At 49.0% G+C, this 23,288-nt stretch overlaps 1 pseudogene; it reads right to left on the bottom strand.

The window, feature by feature from the left end:
* Positions 1–6,129: 6,129 nt before the first annotated feature.
* Positions 6,130–6,330, bottom strand: LOC138668037 (U2 spliceosomal RNA; annotated as a pseudogene).
* Positions 6,331–23,288: the final 16,958 nt, after the last annotated feature.

Here is a 23,288-nt window from a genome sequence, read left to right as displayed (position 1 = left end):
AACCGAAGAAACATACCCAAACAGCTGTGTCAAAATTAAAACACAAAAAGCCGTTCCCATCATCATCGGAAAATTCTTTTTTCAAAATACATATTTACATAACAAGAAAACAATCAAGAAGTATTAACAAAATATCTCCACTTCTTTACCTTCCAAATCCCCTCTGCATCAAACTCCCCTCTCCTCTTCACCTCCCACAAATAACAAACATACAATTTCCCCAAAATCACCCTTACACAATCCTTAACTAAAATATTCTTCCTCTTGAAAACATACACATTCCTTACATCCCACAACACTTCCTTTATACATGCAAGCATCAACCACAACACTCTTCCTCTCTCCCCATCACACATTCCCAAACCAAACATAAACACCTCAAAAGATAACAAACTCACACCACCCAATTCTTTACATAAAGGCCCCATTCTTGCAATCACATTCCTAGCATACTTACAATTCCAGAAAACATGTATCACACTCTCACTTCCACCACAACCCTCTCTCGGACATATCTCACTTCTCACCAAACCACGGTTCCTTTGAAATTCTCTAACAGGTAATACTCCATGCAATGACTGCCACACAATCTCACTCTGTCTATTTGTCATACCATCCATTCGTACCTTCTTCCACACTTTCTGCACATCCAACCCTCTAACCATATTGATATCACACTCTGTCTCTCTACACTCAATCATCCTATACACAGCCTTCTTATTACTCAACAACCGAATATCCACATCACACAACTCATACTTCACCAAAAATTTATAAACCCACACATACCATACAGGCACCTCAAACGCCACCGGACACCGCAAATCTCTCTCCCACCACTTTAAACGAAACAAATAAGCCCCAAACAAATACCTACACATACATGAATATTTTCCACCCGCCCTAATCATCCTCAAAACATACAACACACTATTTACACCAAAAAAAACTTCAAGGTTAGGAAAATTCAAACCACCCTTTTCCAAACGCTTTACCACAGTTTCTCTCTTTGCCCTCTCCATTCTAGAATTCCATAAAAAAACAAACAATACCCTATTTAACCCTCTCAGACACATATACCCTGGCGGAAAAACCAACGCAATATACAAAAAAATAGGCAACACTATACTCTTTATAATCAAAATTTTCTCAAAAAAAGTAAGACTTCTCAACCTCCAAAAACACAACTTCCTCTCAACTTTCTCTTTCGCATCATCCCAACTTTCCTTCCCATCCAGCCTCTCAGAAAACTTAACACCTAACACCTTAATAGGCCCCTTTACTTCATTCACACCAACATACTTACTCAAAGATCCTCCCCCAAAACTCTTACATTCACTCTTCTCCCAATTAACTTTAAAAGCAGACGCACCACAAAAAATAGACACTAATAACTTTACCCGTCCCACTGAACATTCCGAATCACATAATACACACACGTCATCCATATAACCACTAACCTTCCATTCCCTACCCCCTCCACCCGGCACTTGTACACCCCGAATCACCTTATCCTTTCTTAACATACAAAGCAACGGTTCAATAGCACAAATAAATGCCACAGGAGACAAAGGACACCCCTGACGCACACCCGAAAAAACATTCACTCTCCTCCCAACATAACCATTCATCAAAACACAGCTATAAATATCCCTATATAGACTTCTCACTCTACCGACAAACTCAGCCGGAAAACCCATTTTTAACAACACTCTAAACAAAAAACTATGCGACAACCTATCATACGCTTTTTCAAAATCCAGACTTAACAAAAACACACCTCTCTTGCGACTCTTACAATCCCACAAACAATCCCTCAACATACACACACACTCATGTATACGCCTTCCAGGCACCGCACAACACTGTTCATCCCCAATCACACTCCCTATCACATCACGCATTCTATTTGCCATTACCTTTGCATAGATCTTATAATCGCAGTTTAATAATGTTATCGGTCTCCAATTCTTAATGTTTCTCAAATCACCTTTCTTTGGTATTAACACAACCATACCCGCACGCATACTCTCAGCCACTTCCATATTTACCCACATATATTTACAAACCTCCACAAAATCCTTACCAATCACCTCCCACATCACCCGATAAAACTCTACCAGAAGACCATCTTCCCCCGGTGTTTTATTTAACGCCATACTATTCATCACCTTCCAAACCTCATCATCTGTCACCTCACTCATCACACTTCCTTTCTCTACCTCACTCAACTTATTCTCTAACATACACAACACTTCATCTTCCAAATTTCCATCCCTCCACTTCACCGCATACAAATCCTCATAAAACTTTGCTACCTCCTCACACATATCCTCCCCACATACTTCTTTCCCATCAGCCCCACACAGCACATTCATACTTTGTTTCTCCCCAAAGACCTTCTTGAAAAAAAACGTGAGCATTTCTCATCATGCTCCAATCTATCAACCTTAGACCTAAACACAATACTCCTTCCCCTCTCCATCAAAAATTCATGAATTCCCTTCTTTACCAACAAAATCTCCTCCTCCACCGCCATTCCTCCTTCCCTCAATTTATATAATAAATTTAAACACGCATTTAGAACTACAAATTTTTCTCTCTTAATTGCAGCAACCCTATAACCTAAATCTTTAAAGAAAATTTTTGTCCGTTTTTTAACCCAATCCCACCACTCACACACATCCCGAAAACCACTCTTACCCTTACACCACTCTTTATACTGTCTTGCATACATCTTTCTCACTTCCACATTCTCCAACAAACTACTATTTAATTTCCATAAGCCCCTACCAAACACCCCATTTACATCTATATCCACCTCACATGACACGCACACATGATCTGAAAACAAAACATTCTCCTGCTTATAACTAATAGAAGCCATATTTTTTGAAACAAAACAATAATCCAACCTAGATTGTATTTTTCCACTCTCAGAAAAAAAAGTATTCAACAAAGGATTTACCTTACACAAACGCTGCATATCTCTCAACCCAAAATCACCAACCAAATCTAATAAAACCTTTCCAGACACATCCATATTCACTTTCCCCACATCACAATTCATATCACCCACAATCACCACAGGCATTCTCCCCGGCACAAAAAACTTAATCTTTTCAAATAAATTTTTCCGCTCATTCTTATCCACCGGCGCATAAACATTAATAACGCAAAATTTTACATTTCTATACACAAAATTTGCTAATATACACCTACCCACCTCAATAACCACATAATCATTCAAAACAACCTCCCGCCCCTTTACCAAAATTCCCACACCATCATTCTTACTACATGCACTCCCAGACCATACTGATGCCCCATAAGGCCATTCATCCCCTTTCACACCATCCACCACCCCACACTCTTGCAAACAAAAAATTGATGCACTTTTCATAGCCAAAAAATCAAAAATTGCAGCCCTTCTGCACCTATTTTTAAACACTCTCACATTTTGAGAGATTATAGTGAAAACCATACTTAAAAAGTCCAAGCACTATACAAAAAACAGAAAGCCTTTGACTTAAGTCAAAGCTCTAAAAAAACAGGGAGAAAAAAAACTATACATAATTCCAGACAATTTTAAACAGTCCCCCCACCATCGTCCTCCACCATCTGCAATGAGTGGCTAGTTTCCGACCCGCTGGCCTCTCCACTCTCACTCCACCTTGACTTCTTGGCACCTGCTTTCCTCCGAGGTGCCACATCTTCATTTTTTTCGTCACTTTTCCCACCACCCTCCCTGTGACACTTTCCACTCCCTCCACCATCATCCGAGAAAAACTCTTCAATAACCTCTGGATCTGAGAGATGTTCGGAGGTTTCCATACATTCCGCACCATCTTCAGCGTCCCGAAACTGCAACATGTCCGGGCGCTCCCGTCCTACCGGCCTTTCAAGATCTCTTTCCACTTTCCTCAATTGCCTTCTAAGCTCCTTCTCCAAAACATTCTTCTTATATCCGGCAGGTGCCAGAAGAACGTCACCAGAAGCCCGAGAGGCAAGATCCTCCCTTTCTCTCTGCCTCCTCTCCTCCCTCTCCATTCTGGCAGTCTCACGCTCCACTTGCTCCACCATCCTCCTCCTTTCCTCCTCCTCCTTTCTTTCTTTATCCGTTTTCCTGGGCATAGCCCTCGGACAATCCTTGAAAATGTGATCTCCGCTACCACACATATCACAGGACTTGGGCTTCGGGCAGTTGCCTGCCACATGTCCCTCCTCTTTACAATTTCGGCAACACTGCCCTTTTTTACATGTAGCCTGCACATGGCCAAAGGAATAGCACTTCCTGCAAAACATGGGTTGCCCTGCATAAGACAGGAAACCCCTGTGCCCCGCCACGGAGAAGTTCGCCGGAGGATGCCTAAAGCCTCCCACACTCCCGGGGTCCTTCATAAGTTTCACACGAAACTTATACTTGCAGTTGAAAATTCCCAGACAGTTCACCTGCCTCTCTCCTTTCCGTACATATTCGCAATACCGCGAAAGGAAGCCCTCCAGTAAAGCTGGCTCCGTAAATGGGTTATACACCGTTACCCACACAGTTTTTTCTTGCAGCCCAAACAAAGGCTCAAACTCTATTCCTTCCAAGAAGGGATCATCAGAATGACTCCGCAGCCATTCAAAGACATTAAGGCAGACATTTTCCTCTACAAAAGTCACATCATAAGTCCCTTGCCTAGGAAACTCATTGACGCTGTAGAAATCCCCTCGCCTTGCCCCAGCTTTACCTTCCAGAAGATCCTGCACGACAAACTTCACAGTATTTCTCTCAGAACTCCTTGGGTCCACTCCAATTCGGATGGTATTCTTGACAAAATTCATGATTTCCAAATAACTGTCGGTATAAACCACAGAAGACGCAAAAAAGGCCTGGATTCCTCCAGAAAACTCGCACCAAATTCAGCTGCAACCAAAATGATCGCAGCCAAAAGGCCGAGAAGCGATAGCCTGAAATGGTTTGCCACTCCGGACGCCCCATGGCCTACAACCAGGACCCACTGTGGAGAGAGCCCAAAAGATGATTGCCCAGGGGAAGACATTTTTTTTCTAAACTCTGGATGCCTTCTCAAATGGCAGTTCTGGTGTGTGTGGGGGTGTGTGGGGGGTGTGTGGGGGTGTGTGGGGGTGTGTTCAAGTTGGGCCCAACGCGTTTTTAAAAAATCTGCCTAACTCCGCCTAATCTGCATAACTCCGCCTGATCTGCATAACTCCGCCCATCTGAACACACCCTCCATCCCTTTGGCGCTCCAGAGTGCAACTATTAGTGCAAGTCTGCAAATTACCCCTTTAAAAAAAGACAATCCCCCAACCATGTGGTCTGCTGCTGTTCCAGCAGCAGACTGAAGACGGCGCCATTTTTCTCTGCCTTAGATAAGTCCAGAGCCCATTGTGACACGTGAGAGTTCCGGAGTCAATGGCTGAAGGCCCCATTGTGACAGCAGCAGGTGAAGGTTCCGTGCACAGATTCTATCTACTGCAGGCAGGCAGCAGCAGCGCACCCAGTTGGTCAAAAGCATTAGAATACTACTCACACAGTACAAGACAAAATAGACAAGACTAGCACATTCAAGATCATCACAGACACCATTTTTCCTTCTTTATTGAAATACATATCATACGCCACAGAATTAAAAGTCAGTAGTGGTCCACAAGAGGGAGCCAATGTTTTACAAAGGAATTTGTGCATGCGGTCACAAATGTAGTATGTATGGCCGAACTACTCGTAGGATACTTCAATTTAAACACTTCATGCTGACAGACAGCAGGCAGGGGCCTAATTTTGTAGATGGCACAATATATTAGCAACACTGTTACAAAGGCCTCATTCGGGCCTACATCTTAACACACCTGTTGCAACCAGCAAAGATTGCTTGATTGCTTGATTGATTGCTTGATTGATTGATTGATTGATTGCATATTGGATGCAATCCAATGCTGAACATGCACAGGTGAAAGCAAGGCACAGGAAATGTTGCAAACGGTCCAGTGAAATTGAGCAAATTGCTACATTTGCCACCTGAAACGTGCTTCTTTGACCCTGAAAAGAATTCTCAGAAAGTGTTAAATGACAACTTGCTGGGCTGATTTCAATTCAATCTGTTTTTGGAAACCGGATCAGAGAAGGGGTGCACTGTTCCCGGAGATACTGCAATAACGGGTCAATGCGTGGAGTGGACAGAGCAAGCTCCATTTCCAGCTCCCTGTTCTAAAAATCCATTTAATATATGGTCCCCAAATAGGGGACGTATCAGATATTAAACTGATAAGAACAGATAAGGTTTCAACAAAATTTTATTTAGTCATAAGACATAGAACAACAAGAAAAAATGAAACCTTTTGTGCAAAAGAAACATAAACAATTACAATAATAAAATACAACAACATGAAACAACTTAATATAAAACAGTATTCCACATATAAAAACACCATCTACGATTCGCTTCCTTCTTCCCCACATCTTTAACATCCTTTAAGAAATAAATAAACATTTCACTAAAAGCCAATTTAATACAATCATTTACAGAGATAAAATCACGGTTAAAAAGTAAAATGTTTCTCGCTTTCCAGATTGCATTTTTGGCACAGTTTATTATACACCAGCATACTTTGAACTGGTGTGTAGTGGGGCAATTAAAAAGTCCATATAAAACATACTCATAGCTAAAATCTTTAAGACCACAAACCCATTTTAAAAGTATCCCCAATCTCCCCCAAAGTTCTTGTGCAAAACAGCAGTTCCAGAAAAGGTGCAAAACAGTCTCATCCTCTCGGCAAGAGTCTCATGGGCACTTTGCCCGCGCCACCAGGCCTCTCCTGTGCTGGAAGTCTCTGGTTGGGAGGCACTGGTGGGCAGCCATCCATGCGATGTCTTTGTGAATGTTGGCCAAGAATTTCCCAAAAACGTTCCTCCACACACGCTTGGATCTACTCCAGGAGAAGTTGCTCACAGGGGACACTCCTTCTTCTCTTCTCAGATGAACCATCAATTTTTTTCTGTCCAGAAGGAGATCGGCATCCAAGTCCTTTAATTTATGAGTCCTTATCACCTTTTCTAAAACAATAAAATGCTTGGGCGGGCATAATAAAATGGGTGCTGATAAACATGGCCTGAACCATTTTTTAAAGATAAAACCGCAAGTATATTTTAAAAACAGACTAAAAGTAGAATTAGTGTTAAAAACTTTAAAACAAAAACAAAAGAAATTTACATATAAATACAAATGCAAGTCAGGGACATCTTTTCCTCCATTTTGTTGTTTCTTGTACATTTCCGTTCGCCTCAGCTTTTCCATTTTTGATCCCCAAATGAACATAAAAATACATCGAGTTAGTTTTTTTAGTATCAACTCAGAAGGAGGATATACCATGGCAACATAAAGCATCATAGGCAATAAAACAGATTTAATAATTAAAATTTTCCCTTCAATCGACAAGCATCTCAAATTCCAGAAGGAGAGCTTTTTCACCATTTTATGCTGTACCTCCTCCCAGCTCACGTGTCCATCATTTTTAGCATCAAATACTATACCCAAAATTTTTACCTCGTCGTGCCTCAATTTTACTGCTGGTAGGTCATTTGTATCCCAGGAACCCAAAATCAAACATTCAGTTTTATTAAAATTCATTTTAAAACCTGAAGCCTGACTAAAAAAATTGGTGCACATTACCACTCTCCGGAGTGAAGCAGGATCTGTACAGATGGCAGTAACATCATCCATGTAGGCAAATACTTTGACTTGGGCCCCTCCTCCACCCGGAATAGGAACCCCTCGGACCACTTTATCTCTCCGGATCATACACAGCAGGGGTTCCATAGCACAAATAAAAAGAATTGGGGATAATGGACACCCCTGCTTCACTCCGGATTCCAACGGGATAAAATCTGTTAAAAAACCATTGACAGAAATTTGAGAAAACACATTATTATATAAAATCATAATACGAGATAAAAACATGTCGGGGATCGCCATTTGTTTTAAAACTTTAAAAAGATACTCATGCGAGACCCTGTCAAACGCCTTTTCAAAGTCCAGCGCCAACAGGGCCAGGCTCTGACTTCTATCCCTAGAGTACCATATTGCATCTCTAATAACATTTAAAATCTCAGCAATATTCCTCCCTGGTACTCCACATACTTGTTCGGGTTGTATCAATTTATTAATCACAGTTTTAAAACGACAAGCAATAATTTTAGCTAAAACTTTATAGTCCATGTTGAGGAGGGTGATAGGCCTCCAATTCCTGAGGTCATCACGAGCGCCCTTTTTCTTATAAATTAAGGACACTATCCCCCTCCTCCATGACTTAGGCAGCTCTGAACACATAAAAACCTCTTTAAAAAGTGCTAAAAGATCCTCCTTTAAAACATCCCAAAAAGTCAAATAAAATTCAACAGGTAGACCATCTGCTCCTGGGGCTTTCCCTTTTGAAAAACTTTTAAAAACACTAAAAAGTTCTTCCATGCTAAGATCTTCTATTAAAAACCCCTGGTCTACAGAACTTAACTTAAAATCCAGGATATTAAGAGCATCTTGTAAAAAAACATTATTTACACTTTTTTTACTAAAAAGGTCTCTATAAAAATTAAAAGCCACCTTCTTCATACCTTCCACAGTTGTTTCTCCATCAAGACAGGTGATCGTCTCCTTTTTCTCCATCACTTTTTTAAAAAAGAAACGTGTACACTTCTCACCTTCTTCTAAATGTTTCACTTTGGAATTAAAAATTATTTCTTTACCTTTTTGATCAAGGCACAATTGTATTTCAGTTTTTAGGCTTGCAATATCATCTTCCACCTCTAGTCCTATCTCTTTAAATTTATGGAGAGTTTGCAGTCTCATATTTAAATTTACATAAATCTGCTTTTTCCGCCGCGCCTTCCTCTTTCCAGCCCTGATAAAAAAAAACACCTTATTTTATCTTTGATCACTTCCCACCAGGATAGGATTTTAATATATGGAGGCCTTAACTGTCTCCATTCCTGGTAGGCATTACAGAAGTCTGACCTCACCTGAGGGTCTTCCAGCAAATGGACCCCCAGACGCCACAAACCTCTATTTATCCTCAGCTCTCCTTGATACTCTATCTTTACGCTTAACATTTTATGATCAGAGAATAAATTAGGCATTAAAACAAATTGTACAGGGCTAAAATCCTCAGATAAAAACATAAAATCGATCCTGGAAGCCACTCCCCGACCGGACCATGTAAATCCTGGGTCCGTCGGCGAAAGCGACCTCCAGGCATCGCATAACTTAAAATCAGTCTGCAAGCTATTTAGTAAAAAACACGACTTATCTAACTTACGGATTGGGTCACCCCCTCCTCGGCGCTCATTCACATTCAGGCAATTAAAGTCCCCAGCTACCAAGAGAGGAGATGACCCTACACAGAATACCGGTAGAATTTCAAACAAATGTATACGCTCCTGTTTATCTGGTGGAGCGTACACATTAATGACACGGAAATTAAAATTATTAAAACACAAATGCACTAGGATAGCTCTGCCGGGTACAATCTCAGTAACAGAGGAGATGATGATGTTATTACCTCGGCAGAGCAGACCCACACCAGCAGACTTGTTTTCGTTCGAGCCCGACCATACAGAGGGCCCTAGTTTCCAGTCCTTTTTTATCTCGTTATACCGGATTCCATGCTGCAGACCACACTCCTGTAAAAAACATATATCAAAGTCTAATGTTTCAAAAAAATCAAAAAGAGCAGCCCTGCGGACAGGGCTCTTTAGAGATCTCACATTAAGTGAGAGACACCTCATGGATGGCATTTATGTCATGAGTAGTGTTGAGCGATACCATCCGATATCGGAAAGTATCGGTATCGGTTTGGATCGGCCGATATTCAAAAAATATCGGATATCGCCGATACCGATACCCGATCCCAATGCAAGTCAATGGGACCAAAATATCGGAATTAAAATAAACCCTTTCTTTCCTTGTAGGTTCATTCTACCTGAAGGAAAACAACTAAGAATAATGTAGGATGTATGGGGGAGGTGGCGGAGACATTAAAGGCAATGAGGATTAGTCCAATCAAATAGAATAGCATGTTTTTTTTTTTTTTTTAAAGACGTTCGGATTGAAAAAGATATTGAGTATGTAAATTTTTTTTATTTTGTCAGATATTGATGTTTCACTATTCCACGCCCTTCCCCTTCTTTTTTTTCTTTTTTTTTTTTTCTTTTCCCACACTTTCATCTTCATCATCATCAGCATCCTTGACATCAACTTCTTCACCTTATTCATCTTCTTCTTCATCTTCTACCTATTTTTTTTTTTTATTACATTCTTCATATTCATTTTCTTCAACTATTATTATTCTTCCTATTCTACATATTCTTTTTATTCCACTGTTATTATTCTTCCTATTCTACTTCTTCATCATATTCTCATTTGTGACAGGCATTCCCGTAGTTGTTATCTATAAAAGTTGGAAGATTACACCTTCCGTTCTGCCAGTCACAAAAGTTACATTTGTCCGCGTTCAGTTTGGCCTGCAGCATCAGGCTTTATCCAGGGGCACCACGAGGAGGAACGGACTCACCCCCATACACTGCTTAGTCTTCTTCTGCATATAATTTAGATAATATCTTTTGCTCTGATATTAAGTCTTATGCTTAATGTTCTTCTGCTCTTTGTTCTGCAGCCTCTTGTTCTTCTGCTTCTCGGTCTTCCATGTTGTCGTCTCCAGGGTCTTCGTCTCCAGTGTCGTCATCTCCGCCGTCGTCGTCTCAGCCGTCGTCGTCTCCGCCGTCGTCGTCGTCGTCGTCATCGGGGTGGTCTTCCGGGTCGTCGTCATCGGGGTGGTCTTCCGGGTTGTCGACGTTAGGGTCTTCAACTTGGAAATGTAGCAGAAGGTACAAGAAGGCTGAGAAAATGCCAAGAACCAGCTGATGGAACTGGAACTCGGATGGCTACCCGAAGGTTCAAGAGCCTATGGAACTACCGAGGACCAGCTGACGATACTGGAACCCGGTTACTAAGCAGGAGGTACCCGTGCTAAAAAGCACTACCAAGGACCGCCTGACGTTGGCGGAACTCGGATACCCAGAAGGAGGCACCTAAGCCAAAGGCTCTGCCCGGAACCAGATGACGTTACTGGAACCAGGATGGGGAGCAGAAGGTACAAGAGCAAAAGACACTGCCGAGAACCAGCTGACGGTACTGGAACCCGGATGGGTAGCCGAATGTCCAAGAGCCAATGGAACTACCAAGGACCAGCTGACGTTACTGGAACCCGGTTACTAAGCAGGAGGTACCCGTGCCTGAAAGCACTACCAAGGACCACCTGACATTGGTGGAACTTGGATACCCAGAAGGAGGCACCTAAGCCAAAGGCTCTGCCCGGAACCAGCTGACGGTACTGGAACCAGGATGGGGAGCAGAAGGTACAAGAGCAAAAGACACTGCCGAGAACCAGCTGACGGTGCTGGAACCAGGTGGTGGACCCGAAGGCCCACAGGAGAGGAGAGAACAGCTAGGCCGCGAGGCAGCCGCAGTTACCGAACCCCAACAGTCCTACAGGGGGAGCTGGGCCTACTGGCACTACAGAACCAGCCTTGACTACCAGTTCACGCAGCCCACATAGGAAGCTCCTAAACTGGAGGCACCCTGGAGTTGGCTAACTCGACCGCCCCACGACGGGGCAAGCATAGGCGTCTCAGTGAAGTTGACACAACCCGGAAACAGCTGACGGTGCTGAAACCAGGCTTGGCACGAGGGAGTACCTGTGACAAGAACACTGCCGAGAACCAGCTGGCGGTGCTGGAACCCGGATGCGTTGCCCCAGTGTGCAAGAGCCAATGGCACGACCGAGGACCAGCTGACGGTGCTGGAACCCGGTTACTAAGCTGTAGGTGCCCGCGCTTAAAAGCACTACCAAGGACCGCCTGGCGTTGGCGGAACTCGGATACCCAGGAGGAGGCACCTAAGCCAAAGGCTCGGCCCGGAACCAGCTGACGGTGCTGGAACCAGGTGGTGGACCCGAAGGCCCACAGGAGAGGAGAGAACAGCTAGGCCGCGAGGCAGCCGCAGTTACCGAACCCCAACAGTCCTACAGGGGGAGCTGGGCCTACTGGCACTACAGAACCAGCCTTGACTACCAGTTCACGCAGCCCACATAGGAAGCTCCTAAACTGGAGGCACCCTGGAGTTGGCTAACTCGACCGCCCCACGACGGGGCAAGCATAGGCGTCTCAGTGAAGTTGACACAACCCGGAAACAGCTGACGGTGCTGAAACCAGGCTTGGCACGAGGGAGTACCTGTGACAAGAACACTGCCGAGAACCAGCTGGCGGTGCTGGAACCCGGATGCGTTGCCCCAGTGTGCAAGAGCCAATGGCACGACCGAGGACCAGCTGACGGTGCTGGAACCCGGTTACTAAGCTGTAGGTGCCCGCGCTTAAAAGCACTACCAAGGACCGCCTGGCGTTGGCGGAACTCGGATACCCAGGAGGAGGCACCTAAGCCAAAGGCTCGGCCCGGAACCAGCTGACGGTGCTGGAACCAGGTGGTGGACCCCAAGGCCCACAGGAGAGGAGAGAACAGCTAGGCCGCGAGACAGCCGCAGTTACCGAACCCCAACAGTCCTACAGGGGGAGCTGGGCCTACTGGCACTACAGAACCAGCCTTGACTACCAGTTCACGCAGCCCACATAGGAAGCTCCTAAACTGGAGGCACCCTGGAGTTGGCTAACTCGACCGCCCCACGACGGGGCAAGCATAGGCGTCTCAGTGAAGTTGACACAACCCGGAAACAGCTGACGGTGCTGAAACCAGGCTTGGCACGAGGGAGTACCTGTGACAAGAACACTGCCGAGAACCAGCTGGCGGTGCTGGAACCCGGATGCGTTGCCCCAGTGTGCAAGAGCCAATGGCACGACCGAGGACCAGCTGACGGTGCTGGAACCCGGTTACTAAGCTGTAGGTGCCCGCGCTTAAAAGCACTACCAAGGACCGCCTGGCGTTGGCGGAACTCGGATACCCAGGAGGAGGCACCTAAGCCAAAGGCTCGGCCCGGAACCAGCTGACGGTGCTGGAACCAGGTGGTGGACCCGAAGGCCCACAGGAGAGGAGAGAACAGCTAGGCCGCGAGGCAGCCGCAGTTACCGAACCCCAACAGTCCTACAGGGGGAGCTGGGCCTACTGGCACTACAGAACCAGCCTTGACTACCAGTTCACGCAGCCCACATAGGAAGCTCCTAAACTGGAGGCACCCTGGAGTTGGCTAACTCGACCGCCCCACGACGGGGCAAGCATAGGCGTCTCAGTGAAGTTGACACAACCCGGAAACAGCTGACGGTGCTGAAACCAGGCTTGGCACGAGGGAGTACCTGTGACAAGAACACTGCCGAGAACCAGCTGGCGGTGCTGGAACCCGGATGCGTTGCCCCAGTGTGCAAGAGCCAATGGCACGACCGAGGACCAGCTGACGGTGCTGGAACCCGGTTACTAAGCTGTAGGTGCCCGCGCTTAAAAGCACTACCAAGGACCGCCTGGCGTTGGCGGAACTCGGATACCCAGGAGGAGGCACCTAAGCCAAAGGCTCGGCCCGGAACCAGCTGACGGTGCTGGAACCAGGTGGTGGACCCCAAGGCCCACAGGAGAGGAGAGAACAGCTAGGCCGCGAGGCAGCCGCAGTTACTGAACCCCAACAGTCCTACAGGGGGAGCTGGGCCTACTGGCACTACAGAACCAGCCTTGACTACCAGTTCACGCAGCCCACATAGGAAGCTCCTAAACTGGAGGCACCCTGGAGTTGGCTAACTCGACCGCCCCACGACGGGGCAAGCATAGGCGTCTCAGTGAAGTTGACACAACCCGGAAACAGCTGACGGTGCTGAAACCAGGCTTGGCACGAGGGAGTACCTGTGACAAGAACACTGCCGAGAACCAGCTGGCGGTGCTGGAACCCGGATGCGTTGCCCCAGTGTGCAAGAGCCAATGGCACGACCGAGGACCAGCTGACGGTGCTGGAACCCGGTTACTAAGCTGTAGGTGCCCGCGCTTAAAAGCACTACCAAGGACCGCCTGGCGTTGGCGGAACTCGGATACCCAGGAGGAGGCACCTAAGCCAAAGGCTCGGCCCGGAACCAGCTGACGGTGCTGGAACCAGGTGGTGGACCCCAAGGCCCACAGGAGAGGAGAGAACAGCTAGGCCGCGAGGCAGCCGCAGTTACCGAACCCCAACAGTCCTACAGGGGGAGCTGGGCCTACTGGCACTACAGAACCAGCCTTGACTACCAGTTCACGCAGCCCACATAGGAAGCTCCTAAACTGGAGGCACCCTGGAGTTGGCTAACTCGACCGCCCCACGACGGGGCAAGCATAGGCGTCTCAGTGAAGTTGACACAACCCGGAAACAGCTGACGGTGCTGAAACCAGGCTTGGCACGAGGGAGTACCTGTGACAAGAACACTGCCGAGAACCAGCTGGCGGTGCTGGAACCCGGATGCGTTGCCCCAGTGTGCAAGAGCCAATGGCACGACCGAGGACCAGCTGACGGTGCTGGAACCCGGTTACTAAGCTGTAGGTGCCCGCGCTTAAAAGCACTACCAAGGACCGCCTGGCGTTGGCGGAACTCGGATACCCAGGAGGAGGCACCTAAGCCAAAGGCTCGGCCCGGAACCAGCTGACGGTGCTGGAACCAGGTGGTGGACCCCAAGGCCCACAGGAGAGGAGAGAACAGCTAGGCCGCGAGGCAGCCGCAGTTACCGAACCCCAACAGTCCTACAGGGGGAGCTGGGCCTACTGGCACTACAGAACCAGCCTTGACTACCAGTTCACGCAGCCCACATAGGAAGCTCCTAAACTGGAGGCACCCTGGAGTTGGCTAACTCGACCGCCCCACGACGGGGCAAGCATAGGCGTCTCAGTGAAGTTGACACAACCCGGAAACAGCTGACGGTGCTGAAACCAGGCTTGGCACGAGGGAGTACCTGTGACAAGAACACTGCCGAGAACCAGCTGGCGGTGCTGGAACCCGGATGCGTTGCCCCAGTGTGCAAGAGCCAATGGCACGACCGAGGACCAGCTGACGGTGCTGGAACCCGGTTACTAAGCTGTAGGTGCCCGCGCTTAAAAGCACTACCAAGGACCGCCTGGCGTTGGCGGAACTCGGATACCCAGGAGGAGGCACCTAAGCCAAAGGCTCGGCCCGGAACCAGCTGACGGTGCTGGAACCAGGTGGTGGACCCCAAGGCCCACAGGAGAGGAGAGAACAGCTAGGCCGCGAGGCAGCCGCAGTTACCGAACCCCAACAGTCCTACAGGGGGAGCTGGGCCTACTGGCACTACAGAACCAGCCTTGACTACCAGTTCACGCAGCCCACATAGGAAGCTCCTAAACTGGAGGCACCCTGGAGTTGGCTAACTCGACCGCCCCACGACGGGGCAAGCATAGGCGTCTCAGTGAAGTTGACACAACCCGGAAACAGCTGACGGTGCTGAAACCAGGCTTGGCACGAGGGAGTACCTGTGACAAGAACACTGCCGAGAACCAGCTGGCGGTGCTGGAACCCGGATGCGTTGCCCCAGTGTGCAAGAGCCAATGGCACGACCGAGGACCAGCTGACGGTGCTGGAACCCGGTTACTAAGCTGTAGGTGCCCGCGCTTAAAAGCACTACCAAGGACCGCCTGGCGTTGGCGGAACTCGGATACCCAGGAGGAGGCACCTAAGCCAAAGGCTCGGCCCGGAACCAGCTGACGGTGCTGGAACCAGGTGGTGGACCCCAAGGCCCACAGGAGAGGAGAGAACAGCTAGGCCGCGAGGCAGCCGCAGTTACCGAACCCCAACAGTCCTACAGGGGGAGCTGGGCCTACTGGCACTACAGAACCAGCCTTGACTACCAGTTCACGCAGCCCACATAGGAAGCTCCTAAACTGGAGGCACCCTGGAGTTGGCTAACTCGACCGCCCCACGACGGGGCAAGCATAGGCGTCTCAGTGAAGTTGACACAACCCGGAAACAGCTGACGGTGCTGAAACCAGGCTTGGCACGAGGGAGTACCTGTGACAAGAACACTGCCGAGAACCAGCTGGCGGTGCTGGAACCCGGATGCGTTGCCTTGCCTATTAAAGATTGTCTTCCTAGAGCCCCAACTAGCGGTGTTGGAGCAAAGGGTAAGCAGGGGGAGATGAGTGTAGGCCGAAGCCTGCACTGGAGGCAGCTTTGTGTCTGCGTTGCGTTTGCAGGACACTTTGCCGGCTACACACTGGGGGAACAGCTGGCGTTGCTGAACCCCACTAACACAATGGCGTGTGTTTTTATCTGTGCAGCTAGCACTTGCGGGCAAAAACTAGCGATGTTAGAGCCCGTGTTGAAGCAGGAGGAGGAGGAGAGGAGCAGAGTGTAGGCCGAAGCCTAGTTGAACCAATTTCAAAGGAAACCTTTAACCCCCCCCTCAGGTGTTACAAAGTACAAGAGACACACCTTGTGCAGTATTAATGCTGCACAAGTGAAAGGTTGCTCTATTAATTTGTCTACTTGCACACGCTGAATGAAAGACATACACAATTTACCCCATTCTACAGTCAAACTGTAGTGGATGCGTGACTTGGTTTTTTGATGAGACGCAGCACAGGTGTCCAAAATAACGCCTTGGTGCTTGGCGCAGCTTCCTGAGCGTTGTTATTTGCTGTACAGGAGTCTGCGCTCTTGTGTTATCCCTTGGCAATGCCCTGTTAGCGCTGCCCATCTTATGACCTCATTTCATGTTGGCCGGTGCGGTTAACGATGCCCATAAATCCCAGACCCACAGTGTCTTTTCATAAAGCCACACTGCGGTGCTGGGATTCGTGGCCTTGAGCAGTAAATATTTTGGCCGCTCACACACGTCCTTACACCTGCTTCAGACTGGGCGGCCTCTGCTGATCCCTTCTCGCATGCCGCGGCCATGAGGCTGCACAGTCTGAAGAAGGCGGAAGGAGATGAGTTAAGACAGGCGAAGATATGCACTGCTCGTGCCCATCAATCACACCCTCGCAGTCAAAATAATTAAGACAACGAGGAGCATTTTATTCAGGCAGGGCGGACGAACAGGCGCAAGTAGCCAACCAATGATGTCAGAAGACGGGAAGCGCTACCAAGGGGGGTGCTGCGTATCATTAGAAAGGAAAGTCACACCTCAGGGACAGTGGAATGGTCTCAAAGAGACACATTTTGTACGTGTTGAGTTCCACGTGGGCAAGGAGAAAACATCAGCCACCTTGTACAAATGCAGCAGTACTGCTGTACAAGGTGGCTGTTATACATAGAAACACCTGGGGGTGGGGGCCAGGCTCCCTTCAATTTCAGTTCATGTGCCTGCGTGGCGTTTGCAGGTCACGTTGCAAGCTGCACAGCAGGGGAACAGCTGGCGGTGCTGAACCCCACTAACACATTGGCTGGTGTTTTTCTCTGTGCAGCTAGCATTTCCGGGCAAAAACTAGCGGTGTTTGAGCCCAGGGTCAGCAGGAGGAGTAGAGGAGCAGAGTGTTGGCCAAAGCCTAGTTGAACCAATTTCAAAGGTTACCTTTAACCCCCCCCTCAGGTGTTGCAAGGTACAAGAGCCACACCTTGAACAGCATTATTGATGCACAAGTCAAAGGTTGCTCTATTTAATTTTGCTCCTTGCACACGCTGAATTAAACACGTACACTATTTAGCCCATTATACTGTCAAACAGTAGTGGAGGCGTGACTACTAGTCTTTTTAAGGAGACGCAGCACAGGTGTACAAATTTACACCTAGGTGCTGTGCGCAGATTCCTTACCGTTGTTATTTGCAGTACAGGAAACTGCGCTCTTGTGTTATCCCTTGGCAATACCCTGTTAGTGCAGGCCGTCTCATGACCTCATTTCATGTTGGCCGGTGCGGTTAACGATGGCCATAAATCCCAGACCCACAGTGGCTTTTCCTAAAGTCACACTGCGGTGCTGGGATTCGTGGCCTTGTGCAGTAAATATGTTCGCCGCTCACACATGTCCTTACACCTGCTTCAGACTGGGCGGCCTCAGCTGATCCCTTATCGCATGCCGCGGCCATGAGGCCGCACAGTCAGAAGAAGGCGGAAGGAGGGGAGTGAAAACAGGGGAACATATGCACTGCTCGTGCCCATCAATCACACCCTCGCAGTCAAAATATATGAGACAACGGGGGGCGTTGTGTCGGGCAGGGGGGACGCACAGGCACAGCCAGCCAACCAATGATGTCAGGAGACGGGCAGCGCTAACAATGGGGGTGCTGCGTGTCATTAAAAAGGAAAGTCACACCTCAGGGACATTGTAATGGTCTGTAATGAGACACATTTTGTACTTGTTGAGTTCCACGTGTGCAAGGAGAAAAAGTCAGCCACCTTGTACAAATGCAGCAGTACTGCTGTACAAGGTGGCTGTTATACATAGAAACACCTGGGGGGGTGGGGGGCAGGCTCCCTTCAATTTCAGTTCATGTGCCTGCGTGGCGTTTGCAGGTCACGTTGCAAGCTACACAGCAGGGGAACAGCTGGCGTTGCTGAACCCCACTGACACATTGACTGGTGTTTTTCTCTGTGCAGATTGCATGTCCGGGCAAAAACTAGCGGTGTTAGAGCCCAGGGTCAGCAGGAGGAGGAGGAGAGGAGCAAAGTGTAGGACGAAGCCTGCACTGGTGGCAGCTTTTGGTCGGTTGTGCCAGCGTGGCTTGTGCTGGACACGATGCCGGCTACACAGCGGGGGAACAGCTGGCGGTGCTGAACCCCACTAACACATTGGCTGGTGTTTTTCTCTGTGCAGCTAGCATGTCCGGGCAGAAACTGGCGTTGTTTGAGCCCAGGGTCAGCAGGAGGAGGAGAGGAGCAAAGTGTAGGCCGAAGCCTGCACTGGTGGCAGCTTTTGTTCTGTTGTGCCAGCGTGGCTTGTGCTGGACACGTTGCCCACTACACAGCAGGGGAACAGCTGGCGGTGCTGAACCCCACTAACACATTGGCTGGTGTTTTTCTCTGTGCAGCTAGCATTTCCGGGCAAAAACTAGCGGTGTTTGAGCCCAGGGTCAGCAGGAGGAGTAGAGGAGCAGAGTGTAGGCCGAAGCCTAGTTGAACCAATTTCAAAGGTTACCTTTAACCCCCCCCTCAGGTGTTGCAAGGTACAAGAGCCACACCTTGAACAGCATTAATGATGCACAAGTCAAAGGTTGCTCTATTTAATTTTGCTCCTTGCACACGCTGAATTAAACACGTACACTATTTAGCCCATTATACTGTCAAACAGTAGTGGAGGCGTGACTACTAGTCTTTTTAAGGAGACGCAGCACAGGTGTACAAATTTACACCTAGGTGCTGTGCGCAGATTCCTTACCGTTGTTATTTGCAGTACAGGAAACTGCGCTCTTGTGTTATCCCTTGGCAATACCCTGTTAGTGCAGGCCGTCTCATGACCTCATTTCATGTTGGCCGGTGCGGTTAACGATGGCCATAAATCCCAGACCCACAGTGGCTTTTCCTAAAGTCACACTGCGGTGCTGGGATTCGTGGCCTTGTGCAGTAAATATGTTCGCCGCTCACACATGTCCTTACACCTGCTTCAGACTGGGCGGCCTCAGCTGATCCCTTATCGCATGCCGCGGCCATGAGGCCGCACAGTCAGAAGAAGGCGGAAGGAGGGGAGTGAAAACAGGGGAACATATGCACTGCTCGTGCCCATCAATCACACCCTCGCAGTCAAAATATATGAGACAACGGGGGGCGTTGTGTCGGGCAGGGGGGACGCACAGGCACAGCCAGCCAACCAATGATGTCAGGAGACGGGCAGCGCTAACAATGGGGGTGCTGCGTGTCATTAAAAAGGAAAGTCACACCTCAGGGACATTGTAATGGTCTGTAATGAGACACATTTTGTACTTGTTGAGTTCCACGTGTGCAAGGAGAAAAAGTCAGCCACCTTGTACAAATGCAGCAGTACTGCTGTACAAGGTGGCTGTTATACATAGAAACACCTGGGGGGGTGGGGGGCAGGCTCCCTTCAATTTCAGTTCATGTGCCTGCGTGGCGTTTGCAGGACACGTTGCCAGCTACACAGCAGGGGAACAGCTGGCGGTGCTGAACCCCACTAACACATTGGCTGGTGTTTTTCTCTGTGCAGCTAGCATGTCCGGGCAGAAACTGGCGTTGTTTGAGCCCAGGGTCAGCAGGAGGAGGAGAGGAGCAAAGTGTAGGCCGAAGCCTGCACTGGTGGCAGCTTTTGGTCAGTTGTGCCAGCGTGGCTTGTGCTGGACACGATGCCGACTACACAGCAGGGGAACAGCTGGCGGTGCTGAACCCCACTAACACATTGGCTGGTGTTTTTCTCTGTGCAGCTAGCATGTCCGGGCAGAAACTGGCGTTGTTTGAGCCCAGGGTCAGCAGGAGGAGGAGAGGAGCAAAGTGTAGGCCGAAGCCTGCACTGGTGGCAGCTTTTGTTCTGTTGTGCCAGCGTGGCTTGTGCTGGACACGTTGCCGACTACACAGCAGGGGAACAGCTGGCGGTGCTGAACCCCACTAACACATTGGCTGGTGTTTTTCTCTGTGCAGCTAGCATTTCCGGGCAAAAACTAGCGGTGTTTGAGCCCAGGGTCAGCAGGAGGAGTAGAGGAGCAGAGTGTAGGCCGAAGCCTAGTTGAACCAATTTCAAAGGTTACCTTTAACCCCCCCCTCAGGTGTTGCAAGGTACAAGAGCCACACCTTGTGCAGCATTAATGCTGCACAAGTAAAAGGTTGCTCTATTTGTTTTGCTCCTTGCACACGCTGACTAAAACACGTACACTATTTAGCCCATTATACTGTCAAACAGTTGTGGAGGCGTGACTTGTCTTTTTAACGAGACGCAGCACAGGTGTCAAAATTTGCACCTAGGTACTGGGCGCAGATTCCTGAGCGTTGTTATTTGCTGTACAGGAGTCTGCGCTATTGTGATCCCTTGGCCATGCGCTGTGAGCGCTTCCTGTCTTCTGACCTCATTTCATGTCGGCCGTTGCGGTTAGCGATGGACATGAATCCCAGACCCACAGTGTGTTTTCAAAAAATCACACTGCGTGGCTGGGATTCGTGGCCTTGTGCAGTAAATAGGTTTGCCGCTTACACATGTCCTTACACCTGCTCCAGACTGGGCGGCCTCAGCTGATCCCTTATCGCCTACCACGGCCAGGAGGCCGCACAGTCTGAAGAAGGCGGAAGGAGATGAGTTAAGACAGGCGAACATATGCACTGCTCGTGCCCATAAACCACACCCTCGCTGACAAAATAAATATGACAACGAGGGGCGTTGTTTCTAGCAGGGCGGATGCACAGGCGCAGCCAGCTAACCATGATGACAAAAGACGGGAAACGCTACCAAGGGGGGTGCTGCGTATCATTACAAAGGAAAGTCACACCTCAGGGACAGTGGAATGGTCTCAATGAGACACATTTTGTACGTGTTGAGTTCCACGTGGGCAAGGAGAAAAAGTCAGCCACCTTGTACAAATGCAGCAGTACTGCTGTACTAGGTGGCTGTTATACATAGAAACACCTGGGGGGGTGGGGCCAGGTTCCCTTTTAATTTCAGTTCCTGTGCCTGCATGGCGTTTGCAGGTCACGTTGCCGGCTACACAGCAGGGGAACAGCTGGCGTTGCTGAACCCCACTAACACATTGGCTGGTGTTTTTCTCTGTGCAGCTAGCACTTCCGGGCAAAAACTAGCGGTGTTTGAGCCCAGGGTCAGCAGGAGGAGGAGAGGAGCAGAGTGTAGGCCGAAGCCTGCACTGGTGGCAGCTTTTGTTCTGTTGTGCCAGCGTGGCTTGTGCTGGACACGTTGCCGACTACACAGCAGGGGAACAGCTGGCGGTGCTGAACCCCACTGACACATCACCTAGTGTTTTTTTCTGTGTAGACAACACTTCCAGGTGGCAACTGACAGTGTTGAAACCCAGGGAATCAAAGAGGAGCAGAGTGTAGGCCGAAGCCTGCAGTGGAGCAAGTTGAAAGGGAACCTTTAACCCCCCCCCCCCAGGCATTTGTTGCTGAAAGAGCCATCTTGTACAGCAGTAATACTGCACATGGAAAATGGTGGCTCCGAAAATTATGCTCCTTGCAAACGCTGAAGTACACACTCATATAATGTGTCCCCTCACACCGTCAAACCATCCCGGAAGTGGGACTTTCCTTTGTAATGTGACACAGCACAGCCGTCATTCCAACCCCCTTGGTGCCGGGCACCACCTCCTCAACGTTGTTTGGTTCTGTCACGGAGCCCGCACTGTAATGTTATCCCTTGGCCATGCACAGTTAGCGGTGCCCGTCTTCTGACATCATGTAGGTGTCAGGCTGGCAGTGCCTGTGCGTCCAAGCTGCCCGAGATCCAACCTTGCAGTGTCATCTAATGTAGTCCCACTGCGGGCCAGGGATCCATGGGCATGCGCAGTGCATATCATCGCCTCTCACTCACCTCCTTCCTGCTTCTTCAGACTGTGCGGCGTCACGGCCGTGGCATGCTATTAGGGATCAGCTGACGCCGCCTAGTCTGAAGAAGCGTGAAGAAGGGGAGTGAGAGGCTAGTATATGCACTGCGCATGGCCATGGATACCAGGCCCACTGTGGGATCACATTAGACGACACTGCGAGGTGTGATTTCGGGCAGCGTGGACGCACAGGCGCAGCCAGGACGACAACAAATGATGTCAGAGGACGGGCAGCGCAAACTGTGCATGGCCAAGGGATAACATAACAGCGCAGGGTCCATGACGGAATCAAACAACGCTAAGGAGGCAGCGCACGGTGCCAAGGGGGTAGCAATGACGGCTGTGCTGCGTCACATTACAAAGGAAAGTCCCACCTCCGGGACGGTTGGACGGTGTGAGGGGACACATTACATGAGTGTGTAGTTCAGCGTTTGCAAGGAGCATAATTTCAAGAGCGACCTTTCCCTTGTGCAGTATTAGTGCTGCACATGGTGGCTCTTTCAGTAACAAACGCCTAGGGGGGGGGGGGGGACAGGTCCCCTTACATTTTAGTTGTGCCAGCGTGGCGGTCGCATGACACGTTGCCGGATACACAGCTGGGGATCAGCTGACGTTACTGAACCCCAATAACAGAGGAGCGACTGTTGACTGTGCACACAGCACTTCCAGGCACCAACTGGCGGTGTTAGAGCCCAGGGACAGCAGGAGGAGCAGATTGGAGGTATTGCCGCACACACAGCTGGGGATCAGCTGACGTTACTGAACCCCAATAACAGAGGAGCGACTGTTGACTGTGCACACAGCACTTCCAGGCACCAACTGGCGGTGTTAGAGCC

The sequence above is a fragment of the Ranitomeya imitator genome, chromosome 2, assembly GCF_032444005.1.
Source record: "Ranitomeya imitator isolate aRanImi1 chromosome 2, aRanImi1.pri, whole genome shotgun sequence".
In the NCBI taxonomy this organism is placed as follows: Eukaryota; Metazoa; Chordata; class Amphibia; order Anura; family Dendrobatidae; genus Ranitomeya; species Ranitomeya imitator.
The sequence above is the reverse complement of the archived record's forward strand: the minus strand, read 5'-3'. Positions and strand labels throughout refer to the sequence as shown.